Source organism: Rhinopithecus roxellana, chromosome 5 (assembly GCF_007565055.1).
Source record: "Rhinopithecus roxellana isolate Shanxi Qingling chromosome 5, ASM756505v1, whole genome shotgun sequence".
NCBI classification, from domain to species: domain Eukaryota; kingdom Metazoa; phylum Chordata; class Mammalia; order Primates; family Cercopithecidae; genus Rhinopithecus; species Rhinopithecus roxellana.
In genome coordinates this window covers 135,309,335-135,324,880 of record NC_044553.1, presented here as the reverse complement: position 1 = coordinate 135,324,880, position 15,546 = coordinate 135,309,335, and the positions used below count along the sequence as shown (strand labels likewise).

Here is a 15,546-nt window from a genome sequence, read left to right as displayed (position 1 = left end):
AATCGCTTGAACCCGGGAGGCAGAGGTTGCAGTGAACCGAGATCATGCCACTGCACTCCAGCCTGGTGACAGAGTGAGACTCCGTCTAAAAAATAAAAAAAACAAAACAAACAAACAAAAAATCCCACAAAACTTAGGAGTTTGGAGTCATTTAGCATAAGGTCATTCCAATAGACCTTGAAGGCATCATTGTATCATAAGGTGGTAGTGGAAACATGCTCAGAACAACCATCCCACATCACTAGAAGAAGTCATTGACCAAATCCTTTAAAGGAAAGCAACTGTGTATTTAGAAAGTATTCCCAATCAAAAGTGGTTAAAATGGAATAAAGCTTGTATATTTGGGGGAGAAACCTTCAGCATCTGGAAAACTCAGTCATCCAAAAGTACACCTTTCCTCAATGATGAGAAATCAGAGATTTAAATTCATTTATATTTACCTTCTCCCTCATTAGATTATGGATCCTTTTAAGGTCAGATTATGTCTCCTTTTTCTTTTAATTTTTAATATTGAACACAGTGCCTTGACTCAATAAATACTTTCTAATAGCTTTGGGGGTGAAGTCTATGTTACCTAGGATGACAGAGCCTAGGATGGTCCCACTAGCTGATTTGGAACACAGATGCTCCTCGACTTAGGATGATGACATTACATCCTGATGAACCCATCATAATTGGAGAATAGTGTAAGTTGAAAATGCATTTAACCCACCTGACAGGGTTTGCTTGTGTCCCCACTCAAATATCGTGAATTGTAATTCCCATAATCCCCAAGTGTCATGGGAGGGACCTGGTGAGAGGTAATTGAGTCATGCCGTTCTCGTGATAATGAGAGTTCTCATGAGATCTGATGGTTTTATAAGGGGCTTTTCCCCTTTTGCTCAGCACTTCTCTTCCTGCTGCCATGTGAAGAAGGATGTGTTTGCTTCCCCTTCCACCATGATTGTACGTTTCCTGAAACCTCCCCAGCCATGTGGAACTATGAGTCAATTAAATCTCTTTTCTTTACAAATTATCGGGACTCAGGTATGTGTTTATTAGCAGCATGAGGATGGACTAACACACCACCTAATCTACCAAACATCATAGCTTAAGCTAACCTGTCCTAAATGCGCTCAGAATACTGACATTAGCCTATAGTTGGGCAAAATCATCTAACACAAACCCTATTGTATAATAAACTGTTGAATATTTCAGCAGTTTTTTATAAAATGGGCTTGTGTTAGATGATTTTATTTATTGAGTACTGAAAGTGAAAAACATAATGGTTGTATGGATACTTGAAGTATGATTTCTGCTGAATGCATATTGCTTTTTCATCATTTTAAAGTCAAAAAATTGTAAGTAGGCCGGGCGCAGTGGCTCAAGCCTGTAATCCCAGCACTTTGGGAGGCTGAGGCGGGCGGATCACGAGGTCAGGAGATCGGGACCATCCTGGCTAACACGGTGAAACCCCGTCTCTACTAAAAAAATACAAAAAACTAGCCGGGCAAGGTGGTGGGCGCCTGTAGTCCCAGCTACTCGGGAGGCTGAGGCAGGAGAATGGCGTAAACCCGGGAGGCGGAGCTTGCAGTGAGCTGAGATCCGGCCACTGCACTCCAGCCTGGGCGACAGAGCGAGACTCCGTCTCAAAAAAAAAAAAAAAAAAAAAAAAAAAATTGTAAGTAGAATCGTTGTAAGTTGGACTGCCTGTATTGATCAGCGAAATTATCTGAGATCTTAAACTAGACCAGTGAACAACTGCAGGGACCCAACCCTCATAGTTTTATTGAGCCTATGGTGGGCCTGGGAACTTGCCTCTGTTATCTAGAAATAATTTCATCATACACACTCAAGCTCACAAAGACCTACACACACAAGAATGCTCATTGCAGAATTGTTTGTAATTGCAAAAACAACAATAACAAAAAAATACCTCACAACTGTGCACAGCCTACACAAATGTACATGGGTTTTCTGTAGCACCCAGGTGAGATGTTCAGGAAAAATCAAAATGAGAGAGAAAAGGCAGGAAGTGAAAGCCACACACCAGTGTCATCACCCTAAGGCCTGATGTTGGGTGACGCTGCTAGGCAGAGGGTAAGCAGGGGGCCATGGGCTTGGAGATGATGGGAGTCAGATCACAGATTTTACTACAGGACCCAGAATATAAACATATGCCACTGACAGGGACAGTATTTTCAAGGCAAAGCCAATACACTGTTTATACTTTAAGTGGCAAGCCACGTACTCTAGGGTATCCCTGATCCCAAGAGCCAAATAAAAACTCTCTAAGAAAGTGGATTCATTTTGGGAGCTCAGCTCCTATCACACGCTCTAATCTGCCTTTCCAGACAGAAGGGAATTTGATTTCCTGTGCAGAAAGTAGCGGGGAAATGTATTGGAATGGAAAACCATTTTTCCAGTGTCCTCTGCCTAACCAGACACAGGGTTGTGGTTTTCTAGAGAGAAGAAGACTTCAGGCTTAGGTCTAGACACACAGCACTGTCCCTACTTGGAAGCTGGTGTTCCCCAGTGGAGGAGTCAGGCCCTATGATCACTCAGCCCTGCCACAGAAGAGAATCCAGGCCTCCCTTCTTCTGGGACAACCCTGGCCTCTCTGCCCTCTCTTACCCCTGGCCTCAGACTGGGCCCCACTCACCAAGGCCCCAGTGGGTAATCTTAGCCAGCAGCAATGTCTTTTACTAGTACTTCTCCCCTGGAAGAAGAGAAATTCACAGCTGGTAGGAGGTCATTGTTATCCACTGCCACTATCACTTAATGATATTGGAAACTTCTGGGCGGGTGAGGTCAGAAGCAGGTGTTGATGACATCACAAAAGAAACACCACTGTGTTGTACTGGAACTCTGGGATTCTGGTATCATTTCTTCACCCAGGATTGAACTCAACTGAACATTTTCAGACAGACCTGGGGGTTGAAGCCTGCACAGCCTCACTTCACTTCTATCTTGAGCCTGACTGATGCCCTGCAGAATTAGATCCTTAAAGAATAACTGCCGGCCGGGCGCGGTGGCTCACGCCTGTAATCCCAGCACTTTGGGAGGCAGAGGCGGGCAGATCACGAGGTCAGGAGTTCAAGGCCAGCCTGGCCAAGTTGGTGAAACCCCGTCTCTACTAAAAATACAAAAATTAACTTGGCACAGTAGCGGATGCCTGCAATCCCAACTACCCGGGAGGCTGAGGCAGGAGAATCGCTTGAACTCGGGAGGCGGAGGTTGCAGGGAGCCGAGACCGCACCACTGCGCTCTAGCCTGGGTGACAGAGCAAGACTCTGACTAAAAAAAAAAAAAAAAAAATGGGTCCTTGCACTGATATTTTATTGAGGCTATAGAACTCCCCTGCTCCCCCAAACTGATACTCATGAGGCAGAAATATGAGTTTCTTCTGAGCCACAAAGTGAAGATCTCTTCAGGGCCTCATGTCCAGGCTCTTGAAATCAGCTCTGTTGTACCCCTTCCTCTGGGTGTTGTTACCTGTTTTCAATAATGAACCTTTTCTTTGTTGTATAAGCTTTATCAACTTTGTGAAATATAATACATATACAGAGAAGCATATACCATACAACAATGAGCACTATAATGAATAATCACAGAGCAAACTCTTGTGTAGCGACACTGTTTAAGTCGATAAATAGAACATTATCACCAGAAGTTTCCCTGTATTGTTTCCCAATCCACTCCTTTCTTTTCCAGTCGCTTCCCCGCACAGAGATAACCCTATCCTGACTTCAGTCTTTCCTTGCATTGCTTTGTACTTTTACCACGTGATTATTCATTCCTAATCAATATGGTTTGCTTTGGTCTGTATTTTAAGTGTACATTAATAGAATTAGAGCATAAATATACTTTTATGTTGGGCTGTTAGAACTCAGCATTGGTTTTTTTGTTTGTTTGTTTTTTGTGTTGTTTTATTTTTTTGAGATGGAGTTTCACTCATGTCGCCCAGGCTGGAATACAATGGCACAATCTCGGCTCACTGCAACCTCTGCCTCTCAGGTTGAAGTGATTCTCCTGCGTCGGCCCCCCAGGTAGCTGGGATTACAGGCACGTGCCACCACTCCCAGTTCATTTTTGTATTTTTAGTAGAGACGGGGTTTCACCATGTTGGCCAGGCTGGTCTCAAACTCCTGACCTTAGGTGATCTGCCTGCCTCAGCCTCCCACAGTGCTGGGATTACAGGCATGAGTCACTACGCCTAGCTTCAACATTGTATTTTTAAGATTCATCCACACTGTGGTATGCAGTTGGAGTTTATCCATTTTCATTACTCTGTTGTTTGACTATGTCACAAACTAATCCTGCCTGGTTTGTTTGGCATTTGTTTTTATTTCCAGTTTTTTATTAGTGAGTGCTATGTTTGAGTGTGTTTTGTCTCCTCCAAAATTAATTAGTTAATTGAAAAATATGGGCTGGTTGTGGTGGCTCACTCCTATAATCCCAGCAGTTTGAGAAGCTGAGGCCAGCAGATTGCTTGAACTTAGGAGTTTGAGATCAGCCTGGGCAACATAGTGAGACTCCATCTGTTAAAAAATACAAAAATTAGCTGGGCATGGTGGTGTGCACCTGCAGTCCTAGCTACTCTGGAAGCTGAGGTGAGAGGATTGCTTGAGCCTGGCAGGCAGTGGTTGTAGTGAGCCAAGATTATGCCACTGCACTCCAGCCTGGGTGACAGAGTGAGACCCTGTCTCAAAAAAAAAAAAAAAAAAAAAAAAAAAAAAAAAAAAAAGAAAGAAAAGAAAAAGGAAAAGATGGTAAAGCAAGAAATCAATCATTTTAAACTGTTACAGAGCATAGAAATAGAAGTAAAATGTCCATATTATTTTATACAAAGCCCACATAACACTGAAATAATACACGACAATTACTTCACACAAAAATTATTTCTTAAAAAATTATTTGGTTGACAGGGTCTTAAGATGGCTGCCAGGCGGCTGCTTCCTGACAGAAGAAAAGATATCGAGTGGGCTGGTACCTCCTGGCCTAAATGAAAGTGATGTTGAGTCAAACTCCGAAGATGAAGCTGCATTGGAGAGCTCTAGGCTTAACTTACAGGAAGATAAGAGGATGGGAACCTCAGAAAAGCAGAAATCATAAATTTCTCAACAGATGAAGCAAAAAGTGAAACAGAGTCAAATGTAAATGCCTAAGAAGAGTGTCCTTCTGGAATTCCCTTAGATGTGTGGAATTGAACAGTCCTCAAATGCAGTCCAGTGGAAGGAGCTTCCTCAGTATTTTGGAGTCAATGATAGGTTTGACCCCTCTGTTAAAAGGAAAACCGTTGAGAAGGCCTCAAAAACAGGATAGAGCAGGCTGTGGAGGAGTGGAATATTGAGAAGGCTGAGGAGCTCAGCAACCAGCTAGCTACTCGAGAGCTTGGTGTAAAAATTGCCAAAGCAGTTGTCTGCCACAATTTTGTAAAAGCCAAAAATGGAGACTAAAAATTCACAGGACTGCCCGAAAAAAGAAGGAACTCACGTGGGGGTTTGAAGCAAAGAAGAGATGGGCAACCAAAAGCAACGTGGGATATATGTAACTTGCCAGAATGCTTGAAGACGTTTGTAGACTCAAATGCTCAATTCACCGAGAACGTTTTCCTGCCTATGTTAAATGTCAGAAAATTGATAGCACTAGAAAAGAAATAAGCATAAAATTTGGGAGTTTGATTATCAGCTCTTTTCAATCTTTCTCTAAGGACTTTGTCCTATTGAAGTGAATAAAATGAAGCATTCTGTTATTTTATAAGAAATGTAAGAAAAAATATAGAAAAACAGAAAGAATTTTATTTATTTGTATAAAGCCACAGTATAAAATCAGTTTTGCGGCCAGTTGCTGTGGCTCATGTCTGTAATTCCAGCACTTTGGGAAGCCGAAGTGGGCAGATCACTTGAGCCCAGGAGTTCGAGACCAGCCTGGCCGGCATGGTGAAACCTCATCAGCCGGGTGTGGTGGCACATGCCTATAGTCTCAGCTACCTGGGAAGCTGAGGCAGCAGAATGATTTGAACCCAGAAGGTGGAGGTTGCAGTAAGCTGAGATCGCGCCATTGCACTCCAGCCTGGCGGACAGAACAGACAGACTCTGTCTCAAAAAAAAAAAAAAAAATCAGTTTTGCTGCTTTTCATTTATTTGGTTTAGCATAACCAGTGAGCTTCTTGTACTTTCTTTTTTTTTTGAGACAGAGTCTCACTCCTTGTGTCACCCAGGCTAGAGTGCAGTAGCATGGTCTTGGCTCACTGCAACCACTGTCCCCTGGGTTCAACTGATTCTCTGATTCTCATGCCTCAGCCTCCCAAGAAGCTGGGATTACAGGCAAGCACCACCATCCCTGGCTAATTTCTTTTTGTATTTTTAATAGGGTCAGGGTTTTGCCATGTGGGTTAGGCTGGTCTTGAACTCCTGGCCTCATATGATCCACCTGCCTCGGCCTCCCATAGTGCTGTAATTACAGGCATAAGTGATCATGCTGGCCTTGTATTTCCTTATCTGTACCCAGCATAACTACACGTTTACTGGAGCTGTGTTTTTAAGATTGAAAATTGTTTATAATGGATTAGTCATAAGTGCCAAAAAGTCTCAGTTGATACTGTCTTTACAAATGATGACTTGACCTTAATGTCATAAAAGTAGTTACTAATTTTGTATTGAAGGCAGTAGACTTGATATTTCAGAATTGCATAGTAAAAGCAATTTATTAATTTTTGTGTACTTTCAGATAAACTATTACAATAAAGAAAGGTGACAAATGTTAAAAAAAAAAAAAAAATTCCATCATGGTTACTGCCTGAGCAAGTTGGAGCTGTGGGTGAGGGTTTCCTGGAATGGGGACAAGTTGGTTCCAGATGGTTTTGATACACCTCATTCTGCAACCCTCCTTTTCATACTCCAGCCCTATAAGAAACACATGGTTTGGAAGTAGTACTAGGAAAACTTCCTCTTCTCTTCTTCAGACTTGTTTCCTTACTTCTTTACTACTTTGGTCAGTTTAACATGGCAGCTGCCTCTGAGGGGTCAGTCATTCTCCTTCAGTTCACTCACAGACTATGAACCAGGTAATCTATTAAAAGCTTCTAAATGTTAGTTGTTCATCCAGAATCCCTTTCCAGGAAGATGTCTCTTCTCACACTTTGTGAGATTCTATCCAAAATAAGGATTTTGAAAAGCTCTGACATATTCATGGGAATCTAGAGGACAAGTGCATGCTCAACAGAAACCTGAGAAAACCCTAAGCTCTCACCTCTGCGTGACCTTCAGTCTCTATGCAAGAAGAAATTGAAGACAAAGGCAGAGTTGTAAACTGCCTAACTGAACTCTGAAGGCATGTCCCAACAGCACACACAGGCTTTTTTACTGGGCAATTTTACTGTTTTTTGTCCCAGGTGTTTAAGGAAATCTCTTGTCCAATCACTAGCTGATCATTAAGCTAGTGATCAGAGAGACTTCTGTGGCCATACACACACACACACACACACACACACACACACACATGCACACACAAAGAGTTTTCAAAATTAGTTCAGAAAAGGCACTAAACAAACAAACAGAAAAAAAAAAAAAAAACAGCAACAACTACAACAGGCAGGAACAACAAACCCTAGAAAAATCTGATTTCCAGAGTTGCCAAATTATAATATTCAAAATGTCCAGTTTTCTACAAAAAATATGAGGCATGGAAAAAACACAAGAAAGTATGGCCCCTACAGAAGAAAAATGACAATTGATAGAAATTATTCCTGAGGAAGCCCAGACATTGGGCTTACTTTTAAGAGACTTTAATTCAACTATTTAAAATATGCTCAAAAAGCTAAAGGAAACCATGTACAAAGAACTAAAGAAAACCATGAGAATATCTCACAAATAGAGAATATCAATAAAAATATCAAACTTATAAAAAAGAGCCAAATATAAATTCTAGTGCTTAAACGTATTACTGAAAGGAAAATTTTATTAGAGAGACTCAACAGCAGATTTGAGCAGGCAGAAGAAAGGATCAGTGAACTTGAAGATAAGTCACTGAGATTACTCAGTCGGAGGAGCATAAAAAAGAAAGATATAGAATAACGAGCAGACTTTAAAAGACATCACCAAGTATACCACAACATATGCATAATGGAAGTTCCAGAGGAGGTAGGAGAGTCTAACAGAAAGAATACTTGAAAGAAATAATGGGCAAAAACTTTCCAAATTTGATGGAAAACAGTAGTCTATACATCTAAGAAACTCCAAGTAGGATAAACTCAAAGAGGTCCACATTAAGACATGTTATAATTAAACTGTTCAAAGTAAAGACAAAGATAGAATCTTGAAAGCAGCAAAAGAGAAGCAGTTTATCACATAGAAGTAATGCTTAATAAGATTAACAGCTTATTTCTCATTGGAAACCATGGAGGTAAGGAGGCAATGGGATAGAGCATTAAAAGGACTGAAAGAAAAATAGCTATCAGCCAAGAATGCTATATCCAGCAAAACTATCCCTCTGGAATGAAATAGAAATCAAGAAATTTCCAAATAAAAACAGAGAGTTTGTCAATAGTGCCCTATAAGAAATGTTAAAAGGAGTCTGTCATGCTGAAATGAAAGGACAGTAGGCAGTAATTTGATTCCACATGAAGAAATAGAGAATACTGGTAAAGGTAAATATAAAAGTCAATATTAATGTATTTTTGGTCTGTATCTCTTATTTTTTCCCATATTATTTAAAATGGGAAATATTTCCCATATTATTTAAAAGGCAACTATGTAAGTAAAAATTGATGATATATATCTATGATAGGCACAAATGTGTAAAGATGGAATTTGTGACAAGAGCAACATAAAGATGGGGGTAGAACTATAAAGTAACAAAGTTCTTATACTGAAACAGTATTAATCTAAACTAGATTGCTATAAATTAAACATTAATTTTAATCCTCTGGACAACCACTATGAAAATAACTAAAAAATATATAGTAAAAGAAAAGATGAGGAAATTAAATAGTTTATTAGAAAATATCAGCCAGGCATGGTGGCGCATGCCTGTAATCCCAGTACTTTGTGAGGCTGAGGTGGGTGAATCATTTGAGCCCAGGAATTCAAGACTTGCCTAGGCAATAAGGCAAAATCCCATCTCTGCAAAAATACAGAAATCAAGCTGGCATGGTGGTGTGCACCTGTAGTCTCAGCTACTTGGGAGGTTGAAGCAGGAGGATCACTTGAGCCTGGGAGGTGGAGGTGTCAGTGAGCCAAGATTGTGCCACTGTACTTTAGCCTGGGTGACAGAGCAAGACCCTGTTGCAAATAAAGTAAAATAAAATAAAATAAAAAATATATTTAACACTAAAGAAGGCAGTAATGAAGGAAATAAGGAACAAAAATAGTATGAAACACAGAAAACAAATAGCAAAGCAGCAGAAGTAAGTACTTCCTTAATTAATTACTTTAAATGTAAATGAATTAAACTTTCCAATCAAAAGGAAGATATTAGCAGATGAGTTTTTAAAAATGATGTAACTGTGCTATCTACAGGTGACTCACTTTACATTCAAAGATACAAATAGGCTGAAAATGAAAGGATGGTAAAAAAATATACCATGAAAACAGTAACCAAAGGGAGTGGGGGGGGGGCTATACTAATATTGGAAGCAATAGACTTTAAGACAAAAATTGTTACAAGAGACAAAGAATGACATTATATAATGGTAACAGGGATACTCCATCAAGAAAACATAACAATTATAAAGATATATGCACCCAACGACAGAGCCCCAAAATATATGAAGCAAAACCTGAAATAATTAGAGAAATAGATAATTAATAACAGTTGCAGATTTTAATATTCCACTTTAAATAATAGATAGAACAACTACACAGAAGATCATCAAGGAGGCCAAGTGTGGTGGCTCACACCTGTAATCTCAGCATTTTGGGAGGCTGAGGCAGGCGGATCACCTGAGGTCAGGAGTTCAAGACCAGCCTAGCCAACATGGTGAAACCCTGTCTCTACTAAAAATACAAAAATTAACTGGGTGTGGTGGCAGGTGCCTGTAATCCAGCTACTTGGGAGGCTGAGGCAGGAGAATCACTTGAACCCAGGAAGTAAGGGTTACAGTGAGATGAGATTGTGCCATTGCACCTCAGCCTGGGCAACAAGAGTGAAAACTCCATCTCAAAAAGAAAAAGAAAAAAAAAAAAGATCATAAGGATATAGAAGACTTGAAGAGTACTATAAACAAATTAGACCTAACAGATATTTATGGAGCACTCCACTCAGCAATGACAAAATACACATTCATCTCAAGTGCACATAGAACATTCTCCACTATAAGTCAGAACACAAAATAAGTCTCAATAAATTTTAAAAGATTAAAATCATAACAAAGTATGTTTTCTGACCACAATGGAATAAACCTAGAAATCAATAACAGAAAGAAACCTGAGAAACTCATAAATATGTGGAAATTAAATAACACACCCTTAAATAACCAATGGGTCAAAGAATAAATTGCAAGGTAAATTAGAAAATATTTTGAGACCTATGAAAACTATAATACAACATGCAAAAACTTATGGGATTTAGTAAAAGCAGTGCTTAGAGGGAAATTTATAGTTGGAAATGTCAACATAAAAAAAAGCAAAGATTGCAAGTGAATAACATATCCTTCTACCTTAAGAAACTGGAAAAAGAAGAACAAACGGAATCCAAAACAAGAGGAAAGAAGGAAATAATAAAGATTAGGGTGGAGATAAATGAAATAGAGAACAGAAAACAATAGAGAGAATGAGCAAAACCAAAAGTTAGTGTTTTGAAAACATCAACAAAATTTTAAAAAATCAACAAAATGGATGAATCTTTATCTGGACTGAATAAGGAAAAAAAAGAGAAGACCCAAATTACTAAAATTAGAAATGAAAGTACAAACATTAATAATGACCTTATAAAAATAATAATTTTAAAAGATTATAAGAGAATACTATGAACAACTGTATCCTGACAAATTACACAACCTAGATGAGATGGATAAATTCCTAGACACATAAGCTACCAAAACTTATTTAAGAAGAAATAGAAAACAAGAATAGATCAATAACAAGAAAAGAGATTGAATCAGTAACTAAAATTTAAAAAGAAAACTTCAAACAAAGAAAAACACAGAATCAGATGGCTTCACTAGCAAATTCTACCAAGTGTTTAAACAGTTAACACTATTTTTTCCTCAAATGCCTCCCCTAAAAAGAAAAGGATGGAACCCTTCTGAACTCATTCTGTGGGGCCAGTATTATCCTAGTACCAAAGCCAAAGATATCACAAGACGAGAAAATAAGAAACCAACATCCCTTATGAATATAGATGCAAAAATCCTTAACAAAATACTAGCAAACAAAATCCAGCAGCATATTTAAAGGATTATATACCATGACCAAGTGGGATTTATCTCCAGAATGCAAGGATGGTTCAACAGACGAAAATCAATCAAGGTACTACACTATATTAAAAGATTAAAAGATAAAACACATAATCATCTCAATTGATGCAGAAAAAGCATTTAACAAAATCCAGTACTCTTTCATGATTTTAAAAAAAAACCATAACACTCAACAAACTAGAAGAGAACTTTTCCAACCTTATAAAGGGCATTATATTAGTCTGTGTGGGCTGCCATAAGAAAATACTACACACTGGTTGACTTAAACAACAGACATTTATTTTATTCCAGTTCTATAGGCTAGAAGTTCAAAATCAAAGTCAGGGTTTATTTCTGGTGAGGCCTTTCTTTCTGGCTTGTAGATGGCTGCCTTCCCACTGTGTCCTCACATAGCCTTTTCTTTGTGCTCATGTGAAGACAGAGATATCTCTAGTGTCTCCTCCTCTTCTTTCTTTTACTTTTTTTTTTTTTAAGACAAGGCCTTGCTCTGTTGCCCAGGCCAGAATGCAGTGGTGCAATCATGGCTCATTGTAGCCTCAACCTCTTGGGTTCAAATGACCCTCCCTCTTAATCCTTCTGAGTAGCTGGGACTACAGGTGCATGCCACCACACATGGCTAATTATTTTTAAAATTTCACTCTGTCATCCAGGCTAGCATGCAGTGGTGTGATCTTGGCTCTCTGCAACCCCTGCCTTCTGGGTTCAGGGGATTCTCATGCCTCAACCTCCCGAGTAACTGGAATTATAGGTGCATGCCACTATGCCCAGCTAATTTTTTGTATTTTTAGTAGAGACATGGTTTCACATGTTGGCCAGGCTGGTCTTGAACTCCTGACCTCAGGTGATTGGCCCACCTTGGCGTCTCAAAGTACTGGGATTGCAGGAGTGAGCCGCTGAGCCAGGCCAAGGCCCTCTCTTTATGATCTCATTTAACCTTTATTACCTCCTAATAGGTCCTGTCTCCAAATACAATCACATTGTGGGTTAGAGCTTCAATATGAGAATTTGGGAGGGATACAGTTCAGTCGAAAACAGGCATCTGTGAAAAACCCACAGCTCCCATTCTACTTAATTATAAAAGATTGAAAGCCTTCCCTCTACAATTAGGAACAAGGTAAGGATGTCAGCTCTTGTCACTTCTGTTCAACAATGCATTGGCAATTCTATCTAGGGTAATTAGTCAATAAATAAATAAAAGACTATCAGATTGGAAAGGAAAAAGTAAACCTGTCTCCATTTGCAGATCACATACTCTTATATATAGAAACCCTTAAAGAATCTACAAGAAAACACTATTAGAGCTAATAAATAAGTTTAGTGAAGTTTTAGTGTACACGAATCAGTTGTAATTTCATATACTAGCAATGAACAATCTAAAAATAAAACTAAGAATTTCATTAACAGTAGCATTGAAAAACATAAAATAATTGGGAACAAATTTTACCAAGTAAGTATAAGATTTGTACACTGAGGCTGGGTGTGGTGGCTCATACCTGTAATCCTGGCACTTTGGGAGGCTGAGGCGGGAGGATCACCTGAGGTCAGCTACTCAGGAGGCTGAGGCAGGAGAATTGCTTGAACCCAGGAGGCAGAAATTGCAGTCAGCCGAGACTGCACCACTGCACTCCAGCCTGGGTGACAAGAGCGAGACTCCATCTAAAAAAAAAGGGAAAAAAAAGATTTGTACACTGAAAACTACAGTTGAAAAAAAAATTTTAACAAAAATAAATAAAAGACATCCCATATTCATGAATTGGAAGACTTTCTCTGTTTTTGTTTGTTTGTTTGTTTGTTTGTTTTTGTTTTTTTGTTTTTTTGTTTTTTTTTTTTTGAGACGGAGTCTCGCTCTGTCGCCCAGGCTGGAGTGCAGTGGCCGGATCTCAGCTCACTGCAAGCTCCGCCTCCCGGGTTACGCCATTCTCCTGCCTCAGCCTCCCAAGTAGCTGGGACTACAGGCGCCCGCCACCTCGCCCGGCTAGTTTTTTGTATTTTTTAGTAGAGACGGGGTTTCACCATGTTAGCCAGGATGGTCTCGATCTCCTGACCTCGTGATCCGCCCGTCTCGGCCTCCCAAAGTGCTGGGATTACAGGCTTGAGCCACCGTGCCCGGCCTGTTTGTTTGTTTTTTGAGACAAGGTCTCTCTCTGTTGCCTAAGTGTGTTGGAGTGCAATGGCTTGGTCATGTCTCATTTCAGCCTCAACCTCCTGAGCACAAGTGATCCTCCTACCTCAGCCTCCCAAGTAGCTGGGACCACCACACCTGGCTAATTTTTGAATTTTTTGTAGAGATGGGGTTTCACTATGTTTCCTAGTCTGAATCTTAGTATTTTTAAGATGACAATACTCCTCAAAATGATCTACAGATTCAGTGCAACCTCTATCAGAATTCCAGCTGACTTCTTTGTAGATATATACAAGCTAATTCCAAAATTTTTATGGAATTATAAGACACCTGAAAGCCAATCACAGTCTTGAAAAAAAAAACAGCGTTAAAGGACTGACATTTCTCAATTTCAAAATGTACCACAAAGCTTCAGTAATCGGAACAATGTGGTATTGGTATAATCTCAATTCTGTTTCTATATGAAACAGAATTGAGAACCCAGAAATAAACCCGTACATCTGTGGTCAGTTAGTTTTCAACAAAGGTGACAAGATCATTTGATGGTGGAAAGAATGGTCTTCTCAACAAATAGTCCTGAAATAATTCAATATTTATATGCAAAAGAGAATTAATTTGGATCCCCTACTTCATACCATATCAAAAAATTAAGTCAGAGCATGTCAGAGTCCTAAATGTAAGAGACCTAAAACACTGAGACTTTTAGAAGGAAACATAGGTGTAAATCTTTGTGACTTTGAATTAGACAAGATTTCTTAAATATGACACCAGAAGTACAGGAAATGAAAGAAAAATTGATATATTGAATTTCATCAAAATTTAAAACTTTTTGCATCAAAGGACGCTCTCAGGAAAGACAACCCACAGAATGGAATAAAATATTTGCAAATCACATATTAGATACGGGACTAGTATCCAGAAAAGAATATATATATATATATATTTTTTTCTTTTTCTTTTTTTTTTTTTTTTGAGACAGAGTCTCGCTCTGTCGCCCAGGCTGGAGTGCAGTGGCGCCATCTCGGCTCACTGCAGGCTCCGCCTCCCAAGTTCACGCCATTCTCTTGCCTCAGCCTCCCAAGTAGCTGGGACTACAGGCGCCCGCCACCTCACCCGGCTAATTTTTTGTATTTTTAGTAGAGATGGGGTTTCATTGTGTTAGCCAGGATGGTCTCGATCTCTTGACCTCGTGATCCGCCCGTCTCGGCCTCCCAAAGTGCTGGGATTACAGGCGAGAGCCACCGTGCCCGGCCGTATCCAGAATATATTTTTTTAAAACTCTTACAATTCAGCAATTAAAAAAGACAACCCAGTTTTTAAAAACAAGCAAAGGACTTGAATAGATGTTTTCCCAAAGAAGATGTGTAAGTGGCTAATAAGCACCCGAAGAGATGCTCAGCATCATTAGTCATTAGGGAAACAGAAATCAAAACCACAATGAGATGCCACTTCACACCCTCTAGGATGGACACAAAATGGAAAATAACAGGCATTGGTGAGGATGTAAAGAAATTGAAACCTTCATACATTGCTGATAGGAATGTAAAATGGTGCAGCCACTGTAGAAAATAGTTTCGTGGTTCTCCAAAGAGTTAAATATAGCAGTACATATGTCCCAGCAATTTCACTCCTAGATATATATGCGAGAAAATTGAAAACATGTTCAAACAAAATGTGTACATGAATGTTCACAGCAACGGTATTCATAACAGCCAAAAAGCGGAAACAACTCAAATATCTATCAACGAATCAATGAATAAACAAAATGTGATGTATCTATACAATGAACTATTATTCAGCCATAAAAAGGAATGAAGTACTGATATGTTCTACGACATGGATGAATCTTGAAAACATTCTAAGTGAAAGAGGCCAGATACAACAGGCCCCATATTGTATGATTCTGTCTATACAAAATGTCCAGAATAGGTAAATCCATAGAGGTAGAAAGTAGGTTGTTCACTGGCAGGAGCGGAGTGTTGGGGGGTGGTCATGGTGGCGGTGAGACTGATGGAGGAACTGAACT

The 15,546-nt window shown here is 39.5% G+C and overlaps 1 pseudogene; it reads left to right on the top strand.

Annotated features, from left to right (window-relative positions):
- Positions 1-2,674: 2,674 nt before the first annotated feature.
- LOC115897600 lies at positions 2,675-5,533 on the top strand (annotated as a pseudogene).
- The last annotated feature ends 10,013 nt before the right edge of the window (positions 5,534-15,546 follow it).